Source organism: Erinaceus europaeus, chromosome 20 (assembly GCF_950295315.1).
Source record: "Erinaceus europaeus chromosome 20, mEriEur2.1, whole genome shotgun sequence".
In the NCBI taxonomy this organism is placed as follows: domain Eukaryota; kingdom Metazoa; phylum Chordata; class Mammalia; order Eulipotyphla; family Erinaceidae; genus Erinaceus; species Erinaceus europaeus.
Genome location: NC_080181.1, coordinates 49172861 through 49199884, shown reverse-complemented (window position 1 = coordinate 49199884; position 27024 = coordinate 49172861). Strand labels below are relative to the sequence as shown.

At 41.2% G+C, this 27024-nt stretch overlaps 1 long non-coding RNA gene across 1 annotated transcript in view; it reads right to left on the bottom strand.

Moving 5' to 3' along the window:
• The window catches only part of LOC132534859 (uncharacterized), a 538114-nt gene that overhangs the window by 94631 nt on the left and 416459 nt on the right, over positions 1 to 27024 (bottom strand). The window contains exons 17-18 of the long non-coding RNA XR_009546598.1: positions 24385 to 24457; positions 7003 to 7153 (exon numbers count right to left, since the gene is read on the bottom strand). This is a non-coding gene — a long non-coding RNA (uncharacterized LOC132534859). The remainder of the gene's footprint in view (positions 1 to 7002; positions 7154 to 24384; positions 24458 to 27024) is intronic.

The window sequence follows — 27024 nt, the reverse complement described above, 5'->3', positions numbered from 1 at the left end:
CCGGAAGTCAGTAGTAGCTTCTCATTTTTGTGTGTTTGTGTGGGAAGAGGCTACGGGAGAGGGGAACTGATACTCCGGGTAAATTAAGGGGGTAAAAGGAAGATGCTTCCTCTTCTCTTGGTCCCTGGTATTCAGAGCAATCTGGAGGCTCCATCAACTAATGGAGCACATCCGTCAGGCCCTTCCAAAGTGGAAAACCCAAGGTAGAGAAAGTAAGGCCCCTGACAAACCACAGCGGGGCTGCCACTGAGACGGCAGGCTTGCAGGACCTCAGGGTGGCTCACCCTAGATAACAGATATCTATAAATACTTAGAAAAGACTTCTCGACAGCAATTCCTTGGTCTTCAGTGGCCTGTCACATAAGTTTCTGGTCCTCTCAGCCCCCACAGGGCACCTCTACTCTGATCTGTCCAACCAGGATTATGTGCTCTTGTGTGCGCATCTGGACTGGGCCAGCCTGGCTCCAATTTAAGAACCTACTTGTTGGTCCAATTCCATTATTGGTCAGGGAAATTCTGTTAACCGGTGGGCTTATTTGCATGTCATTACCTGAAATGCAGACCCGGTTCCCAGATGTTTCCCAGACATGGCATGGGGTGGGAGGGAAAGGTGATGCTTTGGAAACAAACAGAGAAATGCATGTATATGTTACTCAACATTCTTTCCCTTCTGTTTTGTATCAAGACGCAAAATGTTGTGTGAATTGTTACCCAAGTTTGAAAGAAAAATTCCATCTCTCTCTCTCTCTGTCTGTCTCTCTTTAATTCAAACAAGTGGAAACCATAAAAATGAACCACCAGGTAAAGTTCTTATTAATTTATGCAGATGAAAGTCACATTTATCCAACATACATAATATGTTTTTGACATTTGCTTTGGAACTTCTTTTGTTGGGAGGGATGAACCATTTTGTTGTTTGTTTTTGTAGCATTGTAACATTGATAGAAGTAGCCACAGTCTCTGTACAATTAAATTTTGATCAAAGTTTCTGTCTGTTTGGAAGGTTCTTAATTGGTAAGTAGCAGTCACAACCTCATGGCCTCAAACCTGAATTCGTTTTACCATCAGGCACACTTCTTTATTGTTCTCTGAAATAAAAAATTGCAAAAAGATTTTGGGCAAAAGCTTCATACTAAATCCTGTGCAGAGAAAAAGCATGATTCTGTAGCGTGCCCACAGTTAAAAGATTTCAGGGCTGGCTGTATTTCCTTAGATTTTAGGAAAGGAAGAAATCTCCCGTTTACACAGAGGGAAAGAAAAAAAAAAAAAACCGAGAGAAGAAGTGAAATGAAATGAAATAATACAATACCAAATAAAAATCAGATAATTGCTTTGGGGAACTAAAGTTCCAACGCAGGTGTTTTGAGGGGAACATAAACATTTTTCCCTAAATGAGGCGTTGAGGGCTGGGAGAGGGCAGTAAAATTAGTGGAATTACTGCCTGATTTTAACCAGATGATTGCTGCAGTTGGACACCAGCAAGTTTTCATTAGGGATTCTAATTTACAAGCCATTCAACACATTCCAGGGGAACACAACAAGTCCCCCAGGTCCTAAAGAATGCCAGCTCTCCCACTTTATGGCAAAGATGCAGAATGGGGAGGCTCTGTAAGGCCAAACACGGCTGTGGGAAGGAATGGAGCAGCAGCCCTGAGGGCTGGAGATGAGCACATGGTCTCCCCAAAGGAGAGCATCCTGGGAAACCGACTTCCTGACTCACTAGCTGACTGGGCCCCTGTGGTCGCTAGGTGTTGTGCTAACTAGAATGCTATGTCAGGAGAAGGCCATGAGATCCTCAAGGAATGTGGTTTGTATGTATAAACCAGTGATAGATTTGCTTCCAATCTGCATCTAGAAAGTGTCACCTAACCTCACTGCCCTCAGCTTGCTGCTTTGACAAGCCCGCCTGAGGATCCCGTTTAGAGTCCACGTTTCTGTGACTTACACGTCTCTAAGTGCACCTAGAAGGCATCTTCCTCATGAAGAGGCTCTGGGAGGTTGGAAAGTCACGTGGCTAAGCCATGACTTCACGCTCTGTGCAGCCCTAAGCCTGCCCTAAACCCAACAAGGTGAGAAATCATAGGTAATCAAACACACTTCCCAAAGAAGAAACAGCAGTGCACCTCAATGGGGCTTTAAGAACAGGAAGAATTGACCCAGAAACCAAGCCAGGCAGCCTACAGGCTTTGGGGTCTTGGAAACTTTAGGACTAAAGTCTGACATCTTTAAAGCATTAGGACTGGAACCTATACAAATTAGCACAATCCTCCACAGAAGACTTACATTCCTTGTGACCTGGCACCTGGATCTCTCTGGAGTCAAGAAATGTCTACAACTGCTGAAAGGTGCCTCCCTTTGGCAGGGTTGTAATCCACTGACTGAACACTCGTTAGGCTTGACCTTAGGCTTTAGAACGAAATCAACACAATCCATAGACCCGCTCAAATTGTGCATGTTGCACCTGAATCTTGCTGAAGATATCCAAATGCTTGTGCTCATCACCGGACTTCCCCGTCTGCTTTTGTCTCTTTGGTGATGACTGGTGAAGTAGAGAGTCTGAGTACTTGAGTTTGTTTATGTTTAAGCTGCATCTGACTCTGCATATGAAACATAATTAAAAGTTGTCCAGTTCTCCCAGCAAGTACTTCCTTGGTAATTGGCCAAACAAACCAAAATAACACATAATAAACAGCCAATGGAGAGCATCTAATGAAATGGCAATAACTCAGAGTCTTCTTTTTAAAGAAGCTAGAGGGGACTGGGAGGTGGCACACTCTGTAGAGTGCACATGTCAGCACGAGGAAGGACCCAGGTTAGAGCCCACAGTTCCCACCTGTGGGGGGGGGGGTGGAGATTCATGAACAGTGAAACAGTGCAGTAGGTGTCTTTCTTTTTTTCTTTTTGCCTCCAGGATTATTTCTGGGGCTCGCTGCCTACACTACGAATCCACTGCTCCTGGAGGCTACTTTTTCCCCCTTTGTTGCCCTTGTTTTATCATTGTTGTTGTTATTATTGTTGTTGTTATTGCTGCCATTGTTGTTGGATAGGACAGAGAGAAATGGAGAGAGGAGGGGGAGACAGAGGCGGGGAGAAAGATAGACACCTGCAGACCTGCTTCACCACCTGTGAAGCGACCCCCTTGCAGGTGGGGAGCCAGCCGGGAGCTCGAACCGGGATCCTTAAGCCTGTGCTTTGTGCCATGTGTGCTTAGCCCCTTGCCACTACCACCCAACCCCCAAGTATGTGTCTTTCTTTCTCTCTCCCATCTTCCCTCTCAATTTCTGTCCATATTTATCAAAAAAGTAAACAAATAAAATATTCTGAAAGAAAAAACTCCAGTTAGGGAACAAAGAAATAGCATAATATAGTTAATCAGAAAATTTTCATGCCTGAGGTCCCAAGTTCAGTCTCCGGTGCTGCCATAATCCATAACTGAGCAGTGCTCTGATAAAATAATAGATTAAATTAGGTCGAATTAAAATTTGAAGCAAGACAGTTGATCCCAGAAAAAATTAACACACAATATGTACTTAGATAGATACTGAAGGTACAAAATCATTTTCTAAAATTCACAACTGGAAAGCATTTGTTTTGAGTCATGTGATATTGGGGAGAGAGTGAAGGCCAAACATTTTTTGAATATAGCATTTTCACTTATCCTATTCTAGACTAAAAATTGAAAAATAATTTTCTAATCACTAAAAAGCAACAAGTTATTTTTTTCCCACCAGTGCATGAACATCTGGCTTTTAATTCATGGTCAAAAAATCAAGCTACTGTGATTTTTTAAATATATTTATTTATGGCAGAGGGTAGATAGCATAATGGTTAGGCAAAAAGACTCTCGTGCCTGAGGCTCTAAAGTCCCAGGTTCAATCCCCCGCACCACCCACCCTAAGCCAGAGCTGAGCAGTGCTTTGGTTAAAAAAATATATGTATATATTTATTTATTTATTTATTTATTCCCTTTTGTTGCCTTTGTTGTTTTATTGCTGTAGTTATTATTATAATTTGTTGTTATTGATGTCCTTGTTGTTGGATAGAACAGAGAGAAATGGAGAGAAGAGGGGAAGACAGAGAGGGGAAAGAAAGACACCTGCAGACCCGCTTCACTGCCTGTGAAGCGACTCCCCTGCAGGTGGGGAGCCAGGGCCTGAACCAGGATCCTTACGCCAGTCCTTGTGCTTTGTGCCACCTGCGCTTAACCCACCGCACTACCGCCTGACTCCCATACTACTGTGATTTTTATATTTTCCCCTTAAATTGTTCATGACTTTTGATGGAAAAACTCTATAAGTAAATATTAAGGGTGGTATCATTACCTACTTATAAGTGACATGAAGAATGCCATTAACTTAATGAGAAAAATCATCAAAAGTTCATTAAACTAATTGAATGGTCTGGTCATTAGAAGTCCTTCCAGGCACCAAGAAAAGTCTCAGAACAGCCCATAGAACTGTGTTCAATTGTTCATGTTTCTGGAAATACCTTCTAAGTACTTACCAAGGCGTTATCTCTGTTGAACTGAATGTCTCTTTACAATATTTCATTTAGTTAAAAATCTAAACCCAAACTATACATTGGAAAAAAAGCAAGATCTTCACAGTAAATAGTATTGTTTTCTTTGTCAGTTCAACAGTTATACTTTGAATTAGGAAATGTAGCTGTTGGGAAATCTGCAGCTATACACTTTTAACATCTCTGTGTTAAAACCTCCCCAGGAAGTAACTAAAGTTTCTGTGAGTAAACTCGATGGGATAGTTAGAGGGAAGAGTTAGGATGGAGAATAAACTCTTAAAATGACATAATCGGTAGCACAGCGGGTTAAGCACACGTGGCGCAAAGCGCAAGGAACTGCATAAGGATTTATTTATTTATTTATTTATTTATTTATTTATTCCCTTTTGTTGCCCTTGTTTTTTATTGTTGTAGTTATTATTGTTGTTGTTATTGATGTTGTTTGATAGGACAGAGAGAAACGGAGAGAGGAGGGGAAGACAGAGGGGGAGAGAAGCTACTCCCCTGCAGGTGGGGAGCTGGGGGCTCCAACCGGAATCCTTACGCCGGTCCTTGTGCTTTGCACCACGTGTGTTTAACCCACTGCGCTACCACCCAACTCCCTGATGTTTCTTGAGACTCAGGAGCACAGCAACAGTACTTCTGCCTTCCAGAATTGCGCACTGGACCACTTTGTATATAGCAGGTCTTGTACTCTACTACCTGTAGTTTAGTACAAAACAACAACAAACAAACAAACAAAAACAACAACAAAAGCTTCTGAAATAAATTCCCATCTGGGCAGGCTATCCTTTCTGTTTGATCAGTAGTCACTTACTGTGTCCCTCTTTGGATAGACTCCACAGTATCATGTCCTTCACACACAGACCCAGTACGCGCTTACAAGGGCTCCAAGACGTGCTCTTCATCCCCACTCTCATTCTTTCCACTGTGGGACGAGGGTAAACACTCTTACGATGTATCAAGGCCTGGCCTTGAACTGTGGCCTGCTTTCCTTCAAACTCCAGGCCCTTAACTCATATCATACTACTTCTGGTCCCATACTTACACACTTCCACTTCACCAAATACCAATCACTTTGCTCCTCTAGGCTCTTTGGTTTCCCCACTTAACCACTGACTCACGTCTCATGATTGGGGCTAGACAGAGATGCTTTTCTTCCCCAAAATGAAATGTCAAAGGGCTAATCTACTCCCTCACGACATTTATGTTTTCTCACCTTTTCTTCTTGTTCTGCTTCCATCGGAGCACTGGCTGGGTCTGGGTTCTGCTCGTGCTAACAGGGGCCAGCCGAGCACAATGGAGAATGGGAGAAACAGTCTGAAGAGGCTTCTGCCAACGACACTCTCTGTGCTGCTGAAAGAAAAATATGACTACCGGGCGGTTTCGAGCACGTGGTGCAAAGCGCAAGGACCTGCATTAAGGATCTGGGTTTGAGGCCCCGACTCCCCACTTGTGGGGGGGGGGGTTGCTTCACAAGTGGCGAAGCAGGTCTGCAGGTGTCTGTCTTTCTCTCCCCCTCTCTGTCTTCCTCTCCTCTCTCCATTTCTCTCTGTCCTATCCAACAATGGTGACATCAATAACAACAAGAATAACTACAAGAATGAAAAAACAAGAATGGCAACAAAAAGGGAAAGTAAATAAATAAATACTTTTTAAAAATTAAAAAAAGCTGTGCTTAAAAAAATACCACCAAGGCAAAGGAATGTTTAACCTGAACTTTAATAAAATAAAATTATAATTATAATCATAAAGAGAGCTTTCCTTTCTTCCCTCTCCTGTTCTGAAAGTTGTCCACCCAGAGCCACAGCTGATATTTAAACTTTACCCAAATGTATGTGGAGCCAGATGGACTATGAGATTATAGGGATTTGATTTTTTTAGATAGACCACAAACCTGGAAGAGCTTATGTTATTCCAGATGCATTATCTCCTAATCTCCAGGAAGAGGCTTGTTCAGCCCTAAGAAGCATGGAAGGACCTTCCCCTGAAAGAACACTTATAGCCATGTCTAATCCTTTCTCTGCATGGAAAGGAAAGAGCTCACCTACCTCCCATGTCAGGGCAAGAATCCTAATTCCTCTCAAACTCTGCAGAGCAGAGTAAGAACCCTAAGTGTGACTCATTCTCATGTTGTTAAAAAAAAAAAAAAAAAAAGTGGAATTCATGGTACCAAATGGGAGATAGATGACCAACATTTTTTTTTTATTCCAAGACAACTTTTGGGGACTTTAATAAACAAAAACAAAACAAAACAAAACAAAACAAAAAAAGGGCTTCTGACAAGAGCGTGGCGGGGGGGGGGGCTGTGCACAGAATAATTAAATCTAATTCATGTAATCAACTGAGTACTCAGCTATTTAGAAACATAAACTAAGTAATCAATTGCAAAAGCGACTGGCCATGTAGTCTAAGATGTGATATATGTGCAGGTGGTTGTCAACCAGCACCAACTCAGTGGTTTGCTTTATAAATAATTCTTACCTTTGCTTCACTGCAGTCTTCTCATCCATGAAGCCAAAATAGCAAAACACCTTTTCCTCATCCAGTTTGAACTTCCTGCAAGTCAGCATTTCCTCATTATGTTGCCTGCGCTCATGGCTCCACAAACAGAACTATAACTTTATCGAAGAGGCTTTAAGAAAAGCAATTACATTTTGATAAATGTCCGAAGCTATTCCAATATGACACAAATAGCTAATAAATCTCTTTAGAGAAAGTATTACTTTGTAGGTAGATCCCTTTATCAGTGTGCCACTGAATCTCAATAATTTTCTCAATTTCAGCTTTCACCTCTTTTAAAAATAAGACAGAAAGTGGAGACAGAATGAAGGGCAGGTTGGTTTGCGATTTCTTGTCGAGTTTTATCAAATACAATTTTAGGTATTTACTTAGAATAACGTTGTGCTAACTTGAATAATAGGTCTTTCTTGATGTTTTTTTTTTTTTTTAATTGTCACCAGGATTATCACTGAGGCTCAGTGCGCACAATGAATCCAAGACTCGTGGTGGTCATCTTTTTCCTTTTATTTATTTTTTTTTTAATTTTTTCCCCTTAATTCAATAGGACAGAGAGAAACTGGAAGGAGAGGGGGAGTATAGAAGGAGAGTGATAGAGAGACACCGGCAGCACGTGCTTCACTGCTCATGAACCTTCTCCTCAGCAGGCAGTGAGTTTGGGTCCAAACCCCTTAACCCTGGCCCTTGTGCACTTAGCTAGGTACACCACTGACCAACCCTTTTCTTGGTTTTTAGTATCTATACCAGATGAACCTAGAAAATGCCCAATGTCTGTGACGATTTTTAAAAGAAGTCTCCAAACTGCAGTAGAGCACCAACCAACCTTAAATGCCTGAGGCTCTTGGTTCAAAGCCCAGCACAGCCAAAGTGGTATTCTGTCTTCCCTGTCTCTGTCTCTCGTATGGAACTATTGATTATATAAAACGAACAAACTAAATATTCTTGCAAAAGAATTAATCAATTAATGACCCACTGATCGCTCCTAAGTCCCTAAAGGCTCACAGCAGAAGTGAATGTTATCTTTAGACCTTTCTCAGTATTGACAATTGGCATGATGTGATAACGTCTTTCAGTCGTCATTTATCTGCTTTCCACTTAGGGACCTTTTCTCAGTGAAGATAAACTTTTCTTTTTCTAATAAATACTTTTAATTCCTTGTCATATTTAAAACTATCTCACGCTCTTCTTTTTGAATGTATGAGGGTGTGCACTGAAGTCTATTGTCAAGTTCAGTTTGCTTGAATATGTTCAATGCATTTACTTGGCAGGGGTTTATTGAACTCTTATGATCATGATACTACAGTCCACACATCAGACAGCTGTGAAGAGTTGCACTTCTTGGACCATGATGTAGATATATGTTAGCTAAGTCCATGGCTTCCTTTCTACAGTATCTTGGCAGAAGTCAAGGCGTTCATCAGACGGAGTGTCCTTTCTTGCTCTAATTTCATTCGCCTTCATTTTCTCTTGCTCTTATTGTCATTTTTCCTTTTTTTCCTTTCATCACAAAGAATAATAATTTTTTCATAGATTTAACATATATACAACATATATATATATATATATATATATATATATATATATATGATGCACCCTATTTACCAGGTCATATTTTTTACTCAGAATCCTGATGTCACTTTCAGTTGTGATGAAAGGAAAAGTTTCAAGAGCTTATGACAAAGACAACACACTCCTCCCACAATATTTCTTTTATATATATAATTTTTATTTATAAAAAGGAAACACTGAAAAAAAACCATAGGATAAGAGGGGTACAACTCCACATAATTCCCACCACCAGAACTCTGTATCCCATCCCCTCCCCTGATAGCTTTCCTATACTTTATCCCTCTGGGAGTATGGACCCAGGGTCATTGTGGGGTGCAGAAGGTGGAAGGTCTGGCTTCTGTAATTGCTTCCCCACTGAACATGGGCATTGACAGGTCAATCGATACTCCCAGCCTGTCTTTCTCTTTCCCTGGCTCCCACCATATTTTAAAACACGTCATAGGGAGTCAGGCGGTAGGGAAGCGGGTTAAGCGCATGTGGTGCAAAGCGCAAGGACCAGCCTAAGGATCCCAATTAGAGCCCCCGGCTCCCCACCTGCGTAAGAGTCGCTTCACAAGCGGTGAAGCAGGTCTGCAGGTGTCTGTCTTTCTCTCCCCCTCTCTGTCTTCCCCATCTCTCTCCATTTCTCTCTGTCCTATCTAACAACGACGACATCAATAACAACAACAATAATAACTACAACAACAATAAAAAGAAAAGGCAACAAGGGCAGCAAAAGGGAAAATAAATAAAATAAAAACGTCATTCCAGGGAGTCAGGAGGTAGTGCAGTGGGTTAAGCGAACATGGCGCAGCGCAAGGACCAGCCTAAGGATTCTGGTTTGAGCCCTCGGCTCCCCACCTGGAGGAGGGTTGCTTCACGGGTGCTGAAGCAGGTCTGCAGGTGTCTCTCTTTCTCTCCCCCTCTCTGTTTTCCCCTCCTCTCTCCACTTCTCTCTGTCCTATCCAACAATGATGACATCAATAACAATAACTACAGCAACAATAAAAATACAAGGGCAACAAAAAAAGAAAATAAATATTAAAAAGTCTTACAAACTAAAGCACGTCATTCCAGTGAAGTTATTTCAATCTCCTTGTTTTCTCTTGAGTGTTTTCTGTACAGTACCATCTTTGCAAGCCCACATGCACCAATTATCTCACCAAAAATACCTTCTTCCTCCTCTGTGTTGTTCTAGCCAAACTTCTATACGAAAATTGGAAATTCAAGTCCCTATGTAACCAGACTATCCTCTCAGTTTTGCATAGATTCTTCTTCTTTTTTTTTTTTTTTCATGAAGTATTGAAGCATAAGCTTTCTTGTCTCTTCTTCACCTTTTATTCGGTTTCTTCTTCCAACCAATGTAGTATGTATCTTGCTCAGTGCCCTACATATAGTAACTGGTCAAACCAGTATTCAGATGTTCATCAGGCTGATTGCAAAGTTCATCTTCTTTCAACTAACCACCAAAATAAATAAAGCTGTTTTATTGACTCAGGGGGGAGAAGCTTACTCTTAGAACTGATGTGATGTGAATGACAGTACTACCAGTGACCATCCTGTCCCCACCCCAGGAAACCTGTCTACTAGGAATATGGAAATTTGTCATCAGAACTCAGTAGTAATAACAAGCCCAGATAAGTAAACGTGGAATTTAGGACGACAAAATTATGGCATTTTAATTTGAAAGTGATCTTGGAAGGCGGTCATCCAATTATTTTCTAAATGATATAGCTAGAAGTCAAATGTGAGGAAAAAGCCTGGTGATTTTTTTTGGGGGGGGGTAGGGTAAGGACATACTTTTTTTTTTTTTAAGAAAATTTGCAGTTGGGAAGCATGCAGAAGAAAGGGAAATAGGAAGGAGAGGGAGAGAATAGAAAGTCACCTGTCACATTTGCCAGCATTCCAGTCTCTCTTTGCCCCCCTCCCCCAAGGGTCTTGTGCCTATAGGTCAAGGTAATTACCACTAGGTGGCGCTGGATGCTTCAGAGTCCTCTGCTAAAGGTGTGTTTTAGTAATGATTAATAAAGATGCCTCTGAAATCTTTTCAAAGCCAAGGACTTTTTTTTCTTTTGTAAATAAAGTCAACTTATTGCAACAGCAGTTTAAATATGCCTGGACCCTTTAAGTCTACATAGACACTAAGGATGTGAGCGTATTTAATTAAACAGTTCCAAAATGGAAACCTAATTCAATCTAAACCTTTCTATGTTACTTTCAATATTTAACACACACACACACACACACACACACACACACACAGAGAGAGAGAGAGAGAGAGAGAGAGAGAGAGTGTGTGTGTGTGTGTGTCTTTCTTATTGTCTTTCTTCTCCTGAATCAAAAGCATCTGGGAACATGTGTACTTCTATCCTCCCCTAATTGCTTTCCCAACAGTTGACCCTAATGCTTTTTTGGTGTTTGAATGTCTGGAAACCTATTTCTGTGATCCTGGACAATCTCTACTGAATATCAACATCTCCAGTGCTTCCTCTAGACATGAAGCTGTTAATTGGAGATGCATCCAAATATCTTAGTCTGAGATGATGTCCACTGAGCTCATGGCAGTGTAAGAAACATAACAGCAATGCTAGTCATCTCGCTCAGATCTGTTTAGTCTCTGCTCCTTTACTAACAGGATTCTGAATTTCTGATCATCAGATTCCCAGTTTAAAAAAAAAACAAAACACAACTAAATCCATGGGGATCAAGGAGTGGTGCACATGGTTAAACACACGTAGTCCTATGAGCAAAGACCTGGGTTCCAGTTACGGAACCAAGAATTTGCCAATAAACTAGCAACATAAATGGCTGAGTAGGGTTTGCTGGTGGGGTGTAGTTAATTGATCATGCCTCTCTCTCTCCTTTTCTTCCTTTTTATTCTTCCTGTCTATGATGTAGACTATGGGTATAGTGCAGTACATCATTTTACAAACATGAAATAACTCTTTGATAAATATTGGGAGCAGTAGGATAGGACCAAGTCTCTATTTGATTATATAGGAGTGTTGTGTTGTAAGAAGGAGATTAGCAAATTGTTTAAGCCACTAAGTGTTTTTTTAATATTTATTTATTTATTCCCTTTTGTTGCCCTTGTTGTTTTATTGTTGTAGTTATTATTATTATTGATGTCCTCATTGTTGGGTAGGACAGAGAGAAATCAAGAGAGAAGGGGAAGACAGAGAGGGGGAGAGAAAGATAAACACCTGCAGACCTGCTTCACAGCATGCAGAGTGACTCCCCTGTAGGTGGGGAGCCAGCCGGGGGCTCGAACCGGGATCCTTAGCTGGTCCTTATGCTTTGTGCCACATGCGCTTAACCCACTGCTCTACCACCCGACTCCCCTAGGCCACTAAGATTTTCAGATGGTGGTTACATGAAGCCAAGAAGAAATCCTGAGTGATCGAACTAGTATGTGTATGTAACATCACACATAAACCTATTTCTGTAGCATACAGATAGGGATATAACCTTAAAGTATTCAAACTATATTCATTCTATCTCTCAAACATCTCTTATATTTATCAAAAAAAAAAAAACAGATACACACCACTTTGAGGTCTTTTCCAACAGTATTTATAGTACTCCTCAAGCTAATTAATTAACCAGTAACTAGAAACACCATAGGCCAAAGTTTTAGTTCCTTGATAACCTCTAGCTGGCAGTCAACCAAATATTATCCACCGGTAAGTGTCCTTGACAGTTCTTGAGAGCCTAAACCAGTTCCTTGTAAGTTGAAACTCATGGAGTATATTAAAAGCTTGATGAGGGGCCAGGTGGTGGCACATGTGATCGAACACACATGTTACAATGTGCAAGGGTCCCAGGTTCCAGGCCCTGGTCATTACCTGCAGATGGGAGCTTTTGTAAGTGGTGAAGCAGTGCTGCAGGTGTCTCTACCCCTTCTCTCTATGTCTATCCTAGAAATAAATAAGATCTTTTTTTTCCCTTAAAAAAACAACATTGAAGGAAATCTGCATTAAAGGACCTTGTTTAATCTTAATGCCTTTTCTTAGTCAACCTGAAGATAAAACATATATGTGAGGAGAGTGTGTGTGTGTGTGTGTGTGTGTGTGAGTGTGTGTGTGTGTGTGTGTGTGAGTGTGTGTGTGTGTGTGTGTGTGAGTGTGTGTGAGTGTGTGTGTGTGAGTGTGTGTGTGAGTGTGTGTGAGTGTGTGTGTGTGAGTGTGTATGAGTGTGTGTGAGTTTGTGTGCGAGTGTGTGTGTGTGTGTGTGTATGTGTGTGTGTGTGTGTTCCCAAATATCCCATAGAGACTATCAGCAGCAGTTTGGGGGCAGGGGCTTGGACCTCTGTGAATGTCTAGAGGAAGAAAACACTGTCAGTGTAATGTGTTTTGGAAACGTCTATACAGGAAACTAAAAGAGGCAACACTCAAGATGGCAGAGTCCTCTGAGGTGACTTCACAGTCAAAAACCACCTCAAGAAGCCCAGGACTTCCCACCTGTGGGAGGGGGTCACTTCACAAGCGGTGAAGCAGGTCTGCAGGTGTCTTTCTCTTCACCTCTCTGTCTCCCCCTCCTCTCTCAACTTCTCTCTGTTTTATCCAATAAAATGGAAAAATGGGGAGTTGTGCAGTAGTGCAGTGGGTTAAGTGCACATAGCACAAAGCTCAAGGACCGGCATAAGGATCCCAGTTCGAGCCCCTGCCTTCCCACCTGCAGGGGAGTCGCTTCACAGGCGGTGAAGCAGGTCTGCAGGTGTCTATCTTTCTCTCCCCATCTCTGTCTTCCCCATCTCTCTCCATTTCTCTCTGTCCTCTCAAAAACAAAGATGACATCAATTACAACAACAATAACTCTAATAAAAGAAGCAAGGGCAACAAAAGGGAATAAATAAATAAATATTTTAAAAATGGAAAATGGCAGAAAGGGAAGGAGCAGCAGCAGCACAGGGACAAAGGCTGAGATCATTAGTGGCTTATAGGAGACCTCTAGTCTTTAGCTTCTTCTAGCTGATGACTCCAAAAAAAAAAAAAGTATCTCCTTTGCAAAATATAATAATAATAATGAGATTTTAACTGTTTCTGTTTTGCATAGCCTGCTGGGTGAGTTTTTCCTTGCAATGATCTGTACCCAGAAAGAGGCTGAACAGTTTCTCTGCCTTTCAGACACCCCATTTCGGAGAGCTGGTTAACCTTAGCAAAAAATTATTGTCAGCAATAAATATTTACTTTTCAAAAATATCCTGAGGAGACTTGAAACAATATGGGCAAATCTCCTTGGTACTGTTTTTTCATTTAGAGATGACAAAAGTCGAGGGGAAAAGTGACAGTTTTAAGGGCTTTAAAAATATTTGATGCTTTAGGTTAGAAATTGGCAGGGAGCCAGGCCCTGTCTTAAAGGGATAGGCACTTTATTATACTTTCTAATTCTTCCAAAGTCTGTCTTTAGGATATATGAGCTGACTCTAATATGACTACTCTATTCTCATCCTCTGGTGGAATACTCCAGTCTCAGCTCATAAATTGAAATTTGAAGATCTGTAAATCAGGGCAGACTATTTTCAGAGAGACATTGTGAATTTCCAGTCAAATCTTCCAGTCTATCTTAAATATTTCATCTTCGTGTCACCTTAAGAAAAGTCTTTCATTCAAGTCAGTTACAACATCAAGTCCTAAAACTGATTATACTTCTCTAGTGACCTTCCACTGACAGGCTGCTTTTTGGCATCACTGGCACTGTCACTGATCTATTATTGAACTAAAAGCTCTTTTTTTTTTTTTCAAATGCTCCACTTATTTGACTAAAAACAGGTAAGAGCTGGCTACCAAAATATTGACAGTCTGCCTCCTACTCTGTAGAAAGAAGTCATTGAAAAGGATGATGCTTCACCCATCACATATTTTATTTTACTTATTGAATAGAGACACTCTAAGACAATTTGAGAAGGGAAGGGAAAATAGAGGGGGAGAGAGAAAGAGAGACACCTGCAGCCCTGCTTCACTGCTTGGGAAAGCTTCCTCCTGCAGGGTGGGCACTGGGGACTCAATGGCAGGAAGGACATACCTTCAAGCATAGTAACATGCTTGCTCTACCAGTTGTACCACAGCCTGGACCCCACGATTCTGATATTATTTTTAATATTTATTTGTTTACTTATTCCCTTATGTCACCCTTGTTGTAGTTATTGATGTCGTCCTTGTTGGAGAGGACAGAGAGAAATGGAGAGAGGAGGGGAAGACAGAGAGGGGGAGAGAAAGACAGACACCAGCGGACCAGCTTCACCACCTGTGAAGCGACTCCCCTGCAGGTGGGGAGCTGGGGGCTCAAACTGGGACCCTTAGGCCGGTCCTTGCGCTTTGCACCACCTGTGCTTAACCCGCTGCGCTACAGCCCGACTCCCGCCAATCATATTTTTTATTGCCCTTTAGCTTTCAATAATCTGAGGCCCGAGGTGAGTCATGTCAGTTCCTTACTTGAAAATCAAAGCGCACTTGTAAAAATTAAGTTGATTCATTTTCACTTTTAAAACATCACTTCCCTTATCCTCCCCCCCCCACCTTCATTGGAACCTCTGTTCAACAGGTTAAATGGAGTTGGGGATAGTTCCCTGTTTGTACAGGAAGCAGCATATCCCACCCCTAACTCGCCCGTGAACAAGTCTGATGTTGAACTCTCTTGTCATTTGATCTAGCATTTAATAACCTGTCAGTTGCAAGGACATTAAATAAACATTTGTGTATAATATTTAATACAATTCAAGGGTACATGCCCTGAGGCCACAGAGGAATAGACAGTCTTAACAAGCCTTCCTCTTGAGTAATCTATATATATTTCTACACATCCTAATCCTTTAGGCCTTGAGACTTAGAGGCAACAGCCTTGGATCCACAAGAATCCAAAAATAAATAAGGCAGTGATATGCATTTTGATTCAGCTTCCTGTAAAAGAGCCTCTTAATTGCCTCTCTCCTTTCTCTCTAGTAAGCTCCCACACAGAGAATCAACAGAGAAGCAAGGAGCAAGGTCCTCCTCCTCCTCCTCCTCCTCCTCCTCCTCCTCCTCCTCCTCCTCCTCCTCATTCTTCTCTCTCTTTTCCAAAATAGCTTGAGATTAACTGGATGCCAAAACTCAACAACTTGCCAGATAGCCAGTTTTCCCAGCAGCAAGAATCTCACTCAGGTCAAGGTTGGATCAGTGAATTAAGTAATTAGTCTACAGGAGGATGCGGGGGTGGGGGGAGACCAGCGTGAGACCCTAAATCAAGACATAACATCTCAAAACAGCTAAGCTTGGGTATTCACATTCCTCGGTGAACAGGGCCAGGGGCAAGATAATAAAGAAAACATAAAATCATTAAAGAATCGGAACGCTCATACTCTTTCAATTTTTTTTTTTTTAAAGAACTGCCAATTGGTCACAAAGACTAGAAAGCAAGATTTAGAATGAGGCCCTGATCTTCATGGTAAACTTAAACTAGAGTGGAAGTGGAGCCCACCCATTTCAACAAAGAAACACAATGTTTTTGTTGTGTTGTGTTGTGTTGTGTTTTGTTTTTGTTTTTCCAAATCAGCTACACAGAGAGAGAACAGGCTAAGCCATAACCAAGTCACTGTTTTCCTTTGCTGTCAATAAAAAGTGGATAGAGGCCAGATTTAGATCTCTGTCAAGTTAAAAAGTTGAATACTTGCTTTTGCAATCAAAGAGACAAAAACTTTTGCTGGAATCACCTGGGAATACTTTAGAGCATTCTTTTTGTTTTGTTTTGTTTTATTTTAAGGAAAGGGAAAATGTTCGAGTCAGAAAGATTATATAACAGGGATCTATCTTTCTCCTTTAAAAAAATTTTTTTGGTATTATCTTTATTTATTGGATAGAGACTATCAGAAATTAATAAGGAAAGGGGAGGTAGAGCAGGGAAGAGAGACACCTGCAGCACTGCTTCCCCACTCACAAAGCTTTCCCCCTGCAGGTAGGGACTAGGGGCTTGAACCCCAGGTCCTTGCTCATTGTAACATGCGTGGTCAACTAGGTGTGCCACCACACAGTCCTCTCTTTTCTTCCCCTCTCAATTGTTCTCTGTGCTATCAAATAATAAAATAGAAAGAAAAAAAACAGCTGTCAGAGTGGTGGATTAGAAATAGCAGCACCAAGCCCAAGCAATAGCCTTAGTGACTATATATATTCTAAATTTTAAAGATATTTTAAGACATTGAGTTGACCTAAAGAGACATTTCTTTCTTATAAGCCTTTTTTTTTGTGTTATTTGTTTGCTTATTTAATTATTTATTTATGATAGGACAGAGAAGCAACTCCCTTGTGAAGCAACCCCCCTGCAGGTGGGGAACCTGGGGCTCGAACCGGGATCCTTGCGCTTCATACTATGTGCACTTAACCCAGTGCGCCATGGCCTGCCCCACCCTAAAGAGACATTTCTTAATAGGAGATTCACAGAATTCAAACATTCAATGTGATATTAAGTACAGGTAGTACTTAATCAAGTCTTCCCTCAGCACTAAGGAATCCAATAGGTCCTCTATCAAAAAAAAGCCACGGGTCAACGGGATGTTGTCCAGACTGGCGCAAACAAGTTGACTTCAAGAGAAAAACATTCTCACTGACTGCCCAATTGTTCCCCCTCAAATACAAGATTCAACAGGACTGTTGGATGTGGTATATCTTCCCAGTCCTGGCTGTGGAAAGTCCAGATTCAGCATCTCAAGCGAAATAAATAAATAAATAAATAAATAAATAAATAAATAAATAAGCCCTGAGTCCAACCACCAATTCATTGAGTTTGATAGACTGTTTGCTTTATTAAATACATTACGGATTAGGTCTGCCAGAGTGCATATCCCTGAAGGAGAGCAGTGACAGGATAATTTAACATGGGAACTTAGTAATAATCCTCAAAACTCCTATGTTACTCGTTAAGCAAAGGTATGAACTCAACAAACAAAAACACGCGTCTCTCAGCTGTGTGCTGCCACACCAGTGATAAAGCAATCTGCCATGAATCCTGGACATTGCTTTAGATTGTTCCCTGTCTGCTTCTTCCATACCTCTGGCTTCTCAGATCTTTTAGTAACTTCCATCTTGGAAAGCAGATAAAGGTACCCTGTTTTACACAGAAAGGCACGTCTCCCCCACACCTTCCCCTACCCCCCTTCCTTCTCACAACCACTTGTTTCTTTTCCTACATTGTACCACATCTTACTCTGCCCTCTCCTCCACTTCTTCCTGGAGAGCATCCCAAGCACCATCATTTAGAAATGGCTTTCAAATCCGCCAACACCTTGTGTCAATCCCACCCAAGTCCCTCCGTTCCTTCATAAAAACGTGCTCCGTTATTAGTCCGATGTCCCACACCAACAGCCCGTTGAGCTGTGGAGGCGTTACCAGAGAACACAGCAGAATCATTTTTATGAGGTTTTACCCCAGCAGGAAGGAGCAAAGTGGCACCCAGATGCAAAACTAATGGACAGCGAACAAAGAGGGTAAGACCAGGGTTTCCTTACAAATCAACAGGCTCTTGTTCCTGGAATTGGTATCTGCCTCACATCCAAAGGGCCAAAGTGTTATACCTGGCTGGGTTTAATTTGTTATTTATGTCAGCTTTGCATATTTGTAAGGTTCAAGGGTTTATTGCCCCAGCCTGACCTTGCCAAGTCAGAGTTAACATGTGGTTCTCTGGTAGCTGTTTCTTTCTAATAAACTTTACTTGAAAGAACATGTGTGATAGATTTTGCTTGTGATTAAAAAGAACGGTTCTATGTTCATTGTTTCCCAATTTGGTTTTGAAGTTCTGTTGAAAGTCACCTCTGAACTCAAAAAAGAAAGAGAGGAAGAAAGAAAGAAAGAGATAGAAAGAGACAAAAGAAGAAAGAAGAAGGAAGGGGATCCCAAATACTAGGTACATTTGACAATTATTTGTGACTGTTCTAAAAATATTAATGTAATCTTCTAAAGTAACTATAAATAAGGTTTCCAAATGGTTATGAACATTTGATAAATGGTTTACTTTCAATTGTGAGAATTATTAAAGTTCATTTGTCAGGCTCCAATTTAAAATAAGATTGAGAAAGAGTCCACTTCATATGCAAATACATGCCATTGTTTCTCTCAGGATAGGATTTTAGACAGCAGAGCGAGAGAAAATGATATACATTGCAGGGGTTTCAGATCATCGTTAAGCTTCTAGAGATGGGGGCCAGGCGGGGGTGCACCTGGTTAAGAGCACACACTACAGTGCGCAAGGACCTGTGTTCAAGCAGGGGGAAGTTTCCCGAGTGGTGAAGCAGGTCTGCAGGTGTCTCTCTCTCCCTCTCCATCTCCCCTTTACCTCTCAATTTCTCTCTGTCTCTACCCAATAATAAAAAATAAATTATTTAAGAAAATATTTCAGGGGGCCAGACGGTAGTGCAACGGACTAAGCGCACATGGCACAAAGTGCACGGATCGGTATAGGAACCCCGGTTTGAGCCTCTGATTGCCCACCTTCAGAGGAGTCGCTTCACAAGTGGTGAAGCAGGTCTGCAGGTGTCTGTTTTTCTCTCTCCTTCTCTGTCTTCCCCTCCTCTCTCCATTTCTCTCTGTCCTATCCAACAACAATGACAGGAATAGCAACAATAATAATAACAAGGGCAAAAAAAAGTGGGAAAAATACCCTCCAGGAGCAGTGGATTCGTATTGCAGGCACCGAGCCCGAGCCCCAGCAATAACCCTGGAGGGGGGGAGGGAAGATTCTAGAGAGGGCTGGCAAAAGAGCTCACCTGGGTCCCTACCAGGTAGAAGTAAAACTCCATGCTATGGTTTCTATCACACACATACACACACACACACACACACACACACACACACACACACACACACACACACACACACACACACTTTCTCTGCTTCTATCTAAAAATAAATAGGGTCCAGGTCATGGCATACCTGGTTGAATACATGTTACAATGAGCAAGGACCCAGGTTCGAATCTCAAGTCCCCACAGGGGGAAAGCTTTGTGACTGGTTGAAGCAGTGCTGCAGATATCTCTTTCTCTCTCCTTCTCTATCTCCTCCTTCCCTCTTGGTTTCTGGCTGTCTCTATTCAATAAAGAAAGAAAGAAAGATAATGAAAAAACTAAAATTAAAAAAATAGATTATAAAAATAAATGAATATTGTTTTGAAGAAGCTGCTTTGAAAATAGACTTTAACTAAGTTGTGTCAAAATGTGCAAATCTTCCTTTCCACTTTAGAGCCCAGCTTCCCATAGTATCAACCGCATGCTGAAGAGAGACTCCCAATCTGGTTTGATCTGGGTGAGTGTGGGCCATCCCAGTCTCTCCCCTGTTTGAAATAAGAGGTCTCATCTTCCAGAAACCTTCTTAGGCTCAGAAGCAGAAAATAAAGTTTTGCTACTCTCTAGTCAACCCCTCCCCATGTCTAAGTGAAGAGTATACTCACTCCTTTTTTCTTGAGGTGGATCCAGAGCTCCTATCCTTAGGGCCACTAGACAAAGACCTGAATCAAAACCTAAACTCCTTAGACTCTTAATCAGTGTGAAAAAAATTAAAAATAAAGTCAAGCTTTCGCTTAACCTATCTGACTAGAGAAGATAGAAACACTAAGTTGTTTAAGTTTATTTAAAAAAATAAATAGGGCGCAAAGCACAAGGACCGGCATAAGGATCCTGGTTCGAGCCCCAGCTCCCCACCTGCAGGGGAGTCGCTTCACAGGTGGTGAAGCAGGTCTGCAGGTGTCTATCTTTCTCTCCTCCTCTCTGTCTTCCCCTCCTCTCTCCATTTCTCTCTGTCCTATCCAACAATGACAACAACAATAATAACTACAACAATAAAAAAAAACAAGGGCAACAAAGGGAATAAATAAATAAAATAAATATTAAAATAAAAATAAATAAATAGGGAGTTCGGCAGTAGTGCAGCCGGTTAAGCGCTTGTGGCACCAAGCGCAAGGACAGGCTTAAGAATCCCTATTCAAGCCCCCCGGCTCCCCACCTGCAGGGGAGTCGCTTCACAGGCGGTGAAGCAGGTCTGCAGGTGTCTGTCTTTCTCTCCCCCTCTCTGTCTTCCCCTCCTCTCTCCATTTCTCTCTGTCCTATCCAACAACGACATCAATAACAACAACAATAATAACTACAACAATAAAGCAACAAGGGCAACAAAATGGAATAAATAAATATTTTTTAAAAATAAATAATAATAGTGATAATAATCTGTTGACCTTAATAGAAAAAAAAAAATCTTATGCTTAGGCTGGATAGTAGCATATCTGGTTCAGTGTACATGTTACCAAGTTCAAGCCCCAGGTCCCCACCTACAAGGAGGAAGCGTCATGAGTGGTGAAGCAGCTGTCTCTCTTCCTCTCTCCCTCTCTCCCTCTCTGTCTCCCCTTCCTGTCTCAATTTCTGTGTGTCCTATCAAATGAAACAATATTAAGTAAATATTTTCAAAACATCTGTGCTCCTGTGGTCAGGAAGATAGCTCAGTTGGTAAGTTAAGGGGTTTTCGTACCTGAGACTCCCAATTTGAGAACTCACACAACTTATACTGAAGTGGTACACCCTGACCCAGCCTCTTCCCTCTTTTTTTTTTTTTTAACATCGTGAAACTCTGTCTGATATTAAATAAGTAATAATAAATCTTCAAAAAAAATATGCTCATTAGTTTTCTTTCTTGAATATTTTTGGTTCTATTTTTTTTTAATTTGGATTTTGAAATCCTAGATCCTTCATGAAGACCTGAAACAATGGCAGAAATAATCTTATGTTTCCATTAAAATCGGGGCCGTGCAGGGGAGGGACCTGTTTGCACAGGAATGTCTGTGAGTAGACATAGCTCCTCCTGGACTTCAGCACATTCATGTTCTCCAGAAGCCTGAGTGAAAACGGGCCACAGAGCTCTGCAAAGAATTGTCCCTACACAGTTCTTCCTGAGATGACTCCATCTTTGCAATCATGTGTGAATAAACTATTTCATGTTAGGTCTTATTATGGAAATAGATGTATATCAAGAGAGTCATTATTGCTTCTTTAGTACAATTACAGTCAAAGTAGTCCTAAGTCAAAATAAAATATTTTACCATTTGGAAATAATTTAATATGTGTACATGTATATGTGTATATATGTGTGTGTGTGTGTGTGATTATGTATACTATATGATATTTAATGGTATATCATAAATTATAGTGTATGGTACACGTGTCACATGCTATTATATACTTTTACATGGTATACTGTTTATAATGTTATGTATTGCCTCATATATATTATTATATAATTTGCAGATACTGGTGAGATACATGTCACAATATAAATGATATGTTTCCATACTTATTTGCAACAATTGAGAACAATTGAAACTGAACTGAGAGAGAAGATACCTATTTAGTGAATTTCTAAAAATGTCGTATTTATTCATTATTTTTTAGTCTTTCTTTCATTTGATAGGACACAGAGAACTTGAGAGGGATCGAGAAGGGAAAACAGGGATACCTGCAACATTAGTTTAATGCTTGTGAAGCTTCCTCCCAGTAAAGGTAGGAAACGGGGTGGGGGCCTTGACCTTGGGTCCTTGTGCATAGTAATGAGTATGTTCAACCCTGTGTAGCACTGCCCATCCCCGAGTAGATCTGTTTTTCAAGCTCTTCAAATACTGAAAGGTGTATTCTTGGATCTCCTACAGATGAGGCATCTAGGCCTTAGAGAGCAGACTGGGTTAATAATTCTCCCTCTCTCTCTCTCTCTCTCTCTCTCTCTCTCTCTCAGCAGCACATGTTTTGGTGGCCTCTTTTCTTTTCTGCTGATGTCTGTCTCCACAGTTCGAATACGAATACCTATTCCTTACAAGAACCCTTCATTGCAGACTCACAGCTGCGCATATTTGTGGGTGTCAAGAAGGTAGCACGGTACCCACTGAAGGGAGAGGGAGAATGAGACATGAATTGAGCCACAAGTGCATTATTGGAGGTTTATATCTTCTTCTGAAGTATACAGCATTAGCCACTGTCAGGGAGAAGATACCAAGCCAGACAGTAATTGCAATAATGGAACAGACAAATGGTCTCTGTCCCCATTAAAGTCATCAACACCTCTAATTTTTGAAAGGGGCTGGTTTGAAATACAGTAATTGTGATTATGTTGTCCATAAAGGCTAAGGTGATCCGCAATTGTCCACATCCCTGGGTCTTTCCAATGTCCTGAACAGAGCTGACTCAATCTGAACACTAACACACAGTTCATTTCTGAATAACCTTACAGAAAGCGTGCTTTTCAGTGCTTACAAGTTCAGTACGGTAGCTCGGTAATATTTTTCACGTGCAACAATTTGCCTTTTTGGCTAGTTAAAAAAAAAAATCTTTGATTTTTCAAATTCTTTGAGGCACAAGGTTTTGCTCCAATGCCAAGTTCTCTGGCTGGTCTGTCTTTATCCTAATACTGCTACCAGTCCTACCTGTCTGTAATGCCTCCTGGAGTTTCCTTGAGAATCCTCACCTCCCCCTCCCCTTTAGAGAAAAGTCTGACTTTCTTCCTCTGAGTCTAAGAATTATGATGCTTGGACCAGGTCACAATAGGTAGAGACATCCTCTAAGTTGAGTGCAGAGAAAAAAGTTCTCAGTTTTAGAACAAGTGCTCTGCGTCTTTCTTGAAGCCTTCAGAATTAAATTCTGGCGGTCAATATGCCAGGAGAAAGTTCTCTAATGTTGCTGGTCATTGGGCATTTTGAACTGATCAGCTGGGTTAGGACATTTTGAGGAAGCTCTCTGTTGACACCAAAGAATGGAACCCTTCCAGTTAGGAGGATCTTTGTCCTATAAGTAATGCAAATAAATGGCATAAATAGAATTTGAGGTGAGGTGGCATGACTCCCTGTCATTTTTCTTCAAAATAGCTAATAATCTGGAAATAACTTCTTAAACTACACCCCTTCTTGGGACTAAGATTCCTTCACCCTGATTGTGTTGACCTATCGAAAGTCACAACTCAACACTCCAGCCATTTAATTTTTAACAAGGTCCTAGACCATTGAAAGCAGTATGGAGTGGAATTTATGGGCTAACGTTGGACTGTTAAATTATTCTCCAAATCTTCCCAGGTTGCTCTCCACTCTGGCGAACCATCTTTTACTGGCAAGAGTAAATATAGAAAAGCCTACTGTTAAAACACTTAACAGATCTCCTCTGTCAAGGCCTTGAACTGCAGTGTCCACTGTCTTTGGAAGCCTCTGCTTCTCTCTCTCTTTTTTCTCCCTTTGTTTAAAATATGCTGACCACACCATGACCCCTCCTAACCCGTCGGTAGAAAATTACAACCAGCCACACAAACAAGCAGCTTGAGGTCAGAAGGAGCAGGGTCTGCTAAAAGTTAGTAATCAGACATTAATTCCCTGACATAATTAATCAAAATGAACCACCGTTATCTAGCAAGAAACCTTTAACCTATTACAAAGGGGTCAATTTGCGAACCACTTGAGCCTGGGAGTTTGGTACAAATAGCATACACCCTTCATCCGGGATGTCCTGAGTAGGGAAAAATGCCTTTGAAGTCCCCAATCTACTAGATTCAGATATAATTTCATCAATCAAGTTAAAAGCCTGCCTCCCTCCAGAAGGATTCCGTGGAGCTCTTGTCAACCAGCTCCCTGGCGTGGTGACTGCAAACCCATTTGTAAGGCTTTCTGAGTCACGAGTCAGCTCCAGTTGGTCAGAGCTGATAAAAGAGCGAGGGTCTATCACATTGAAGAGGAAGAAGTAAGATTTGTGGGAGAACCTGTTTCCCTCTTGCAAGAAAAGCTGTAAATTAGGTATGTGTTAGACTGTTGGATGTTTGCATTTACCTTTCTTCTGGATATCTAGTGCTTAACAGAGGAAGTCTGCCAGATGTTTGGGATCCAGATTTAGATGCACAGTCTGAAACAAGGGGGAATAAACTAGGATTAAAACCATTTAGCTGTAGTTCAGATATAAATTTGTTGCTGTTGCAGTACATTTGTATCGAGGGAGAGTTTGCCTTCTGTCAAAATGCAAACATACTCACAGGCTATGAATGCAGGTTTGTAGAAAACAGACACCAGGAAGCTGGGCGGTAGCACGGTGGGTTAAGTGCACATGGCGCAAAACACAAGGACCAGTGTAAGGATCCCGGTTTGAGCCCCCAGCTCTCCACCTGCAGAGGGTTGCTTCGCATGAAGCAGGTCTGCAGGTGTCTAGCTTTTTCTCTCCCTCTCTGTCTTCCCCTCCTCTAGCGATTTCTCTCTGTCCTATCCAACAACAACAGCAGCAGCTATGACGACAATAACAACTACAGCAAGTACAATAACAAGGGCAACAAAATGGGGAAAATGGCCTCCAGGAGCAGTGGATTTGTAGTGCAGGCACCAAGCCCTAGTGATAACCCTGGAGGAGAGAGAGAGAGAGAGAGAGAGAAAATAGGCATCAACTATGATCTATTTTGATGGTCTTTCTCACACCAAATTCTTCTCCATCTCCACAGACCAAGGATGGACACCCAAGGACCTTGAATGGAAATTGTGGCATCATTACTCTGTGCTTAGAAATTCCTTATGGTGCAATACACACCAAAGTGAAAGACTCTGGGGTGGGTGGGTGGGGAGAATACAGGTCCATGAAGGATGATAAATGACATAGTGGGGGTTGTATTGTTAAATGGGAAACTGAGGAATGTTATGCATGTAAAAACTATTGTATTTACTGTTGAATGTAAAACATTAATTCCCCAATAAAGAAATAAATTTAAAAAAAAAGAAATTCCTTATGGTAAAGAACTATGCTTCACAATTTTACAATACTGTAAAGCTATGCTAAAGCACCAATAAAGAAAATTAAAGGGAGAAAGAGAGAGAGAGAGAGAACAGAGTAAAATCTGTTTCAAAAAGAGTAGAGGATTAATTTTCATCCACTTCAAAGGAAAATGATGAGGGCTAGGGAAGATAGCATAAAGGTTATGCAAAAAGGCTTTCATGTCTGAGGCACCAAAGGTCCCAGGTTCAATTTCCACCACCATCATAATCCAGAATTGAACAGTACTCTGATAAAAATTAATAAATATATTAAATTAAAAAGCAAAAGAAAGGAAAGGAGAATGAAAGAAGGAAAAGGAGAAGAGAAGAGAACACAGTGGTCATCAATTTCTGAGTGAATGTCTACCGTAGCACCAAGATACTCAAACCTTCTCTCCATGGAGGCCAGTTTCTTTGTATTCACTTGTCTAGAATTGAGACTCTAGACAGAAGGTTGCATTCATTTCAGATGCTTTTCATTCAGTTGTTCCGTTTCAACTTGTTTTCTCTTTTGTTTGACATTTTTCCACACAGTCACATTTGAAGTACTGTCAGTGAATTTGATTATTCCCAGTGGGTCTGAGTCATTTTCTGGGTGTTTCTTCAGTACAGTGATGTTGACACCTCAACTGGTAGATGGAACAACTTAAACAATGCATCTAACTTTTCCAAATCAATACATGGATCAGTTAGGACTTTATTACTTAAATCTTGAATTATTTTCAAGAAGAGGAAATGGAAGTCCAGAAGGATTAATGGCTACATAGGAAGGTGTTCAGATTCGCATCAACATGTATTCAAACTACCCCCCCATACCTCCAGCAATAATTTCTTTTATTGCATTTACTATCATATGTGATGTGTATCCCATAACAAATCCACTTTTAAATTTTTTTAAAAGATCCATTTTTGAAATAAAAAAAAATACACATGATGATGAAACATACAATGAATGAATGGACTGGGACATCTCCTTTCTTCAGAGGGTAACTCATCACCCAAAACAAGAACAAAACCAAGTCTCCCCCGTTCGCCCCATTTAGTCTGTCTCTTCAACTGCAATGGCCATCCCTAATTCCTTTCCAAGTTTAAGTCCTACGGATTCTCGTTCTCTTCCTAAGAAATACGGTGCCTGTCTCTCACGCTCACACCTCATCTGAAATGTTCACACAGCCTTTTCTTTCTCATCTAGTCACCACCTGATCCACTATTTTGGTTGTGTTCCCAGCTTTCAACATCATCCAGAGATGTACATCTGTTCGTCTGTTCCATTGTTTGACTGCTGACTCCTTTCCACCAAGTGAGGTATCTCTTGCTGACCCAACACAACTTCCCATTCCAGCATTCTGCTGGAATGAATGAGAATTGTCTTCTGGAAAATCATGTCCCCAAATGGCATTTTGGAGGTTGATTTTCTTTTGAGTTGGTCTTGAGGCAATTGGCAAAAGAATAACTCCCTTTCTAGAGGAATGTGTGACTGGCTGATCAGCAACCATGAAGCTAAAATCCCTTCCTTTGGCAAAGCCCAAAGGTACTTCAGTTCATAGGCTTCCTGCTCAGCACCATGTTAGGGATTTGTGTTCTCTTCCCCAGATGGATCTCTGAGGATGTGTATGTTCATGCTCACACTTTATTTCACGCTGGCACTCTGATAGGTGCATTCAAGGGAAAGTCTGC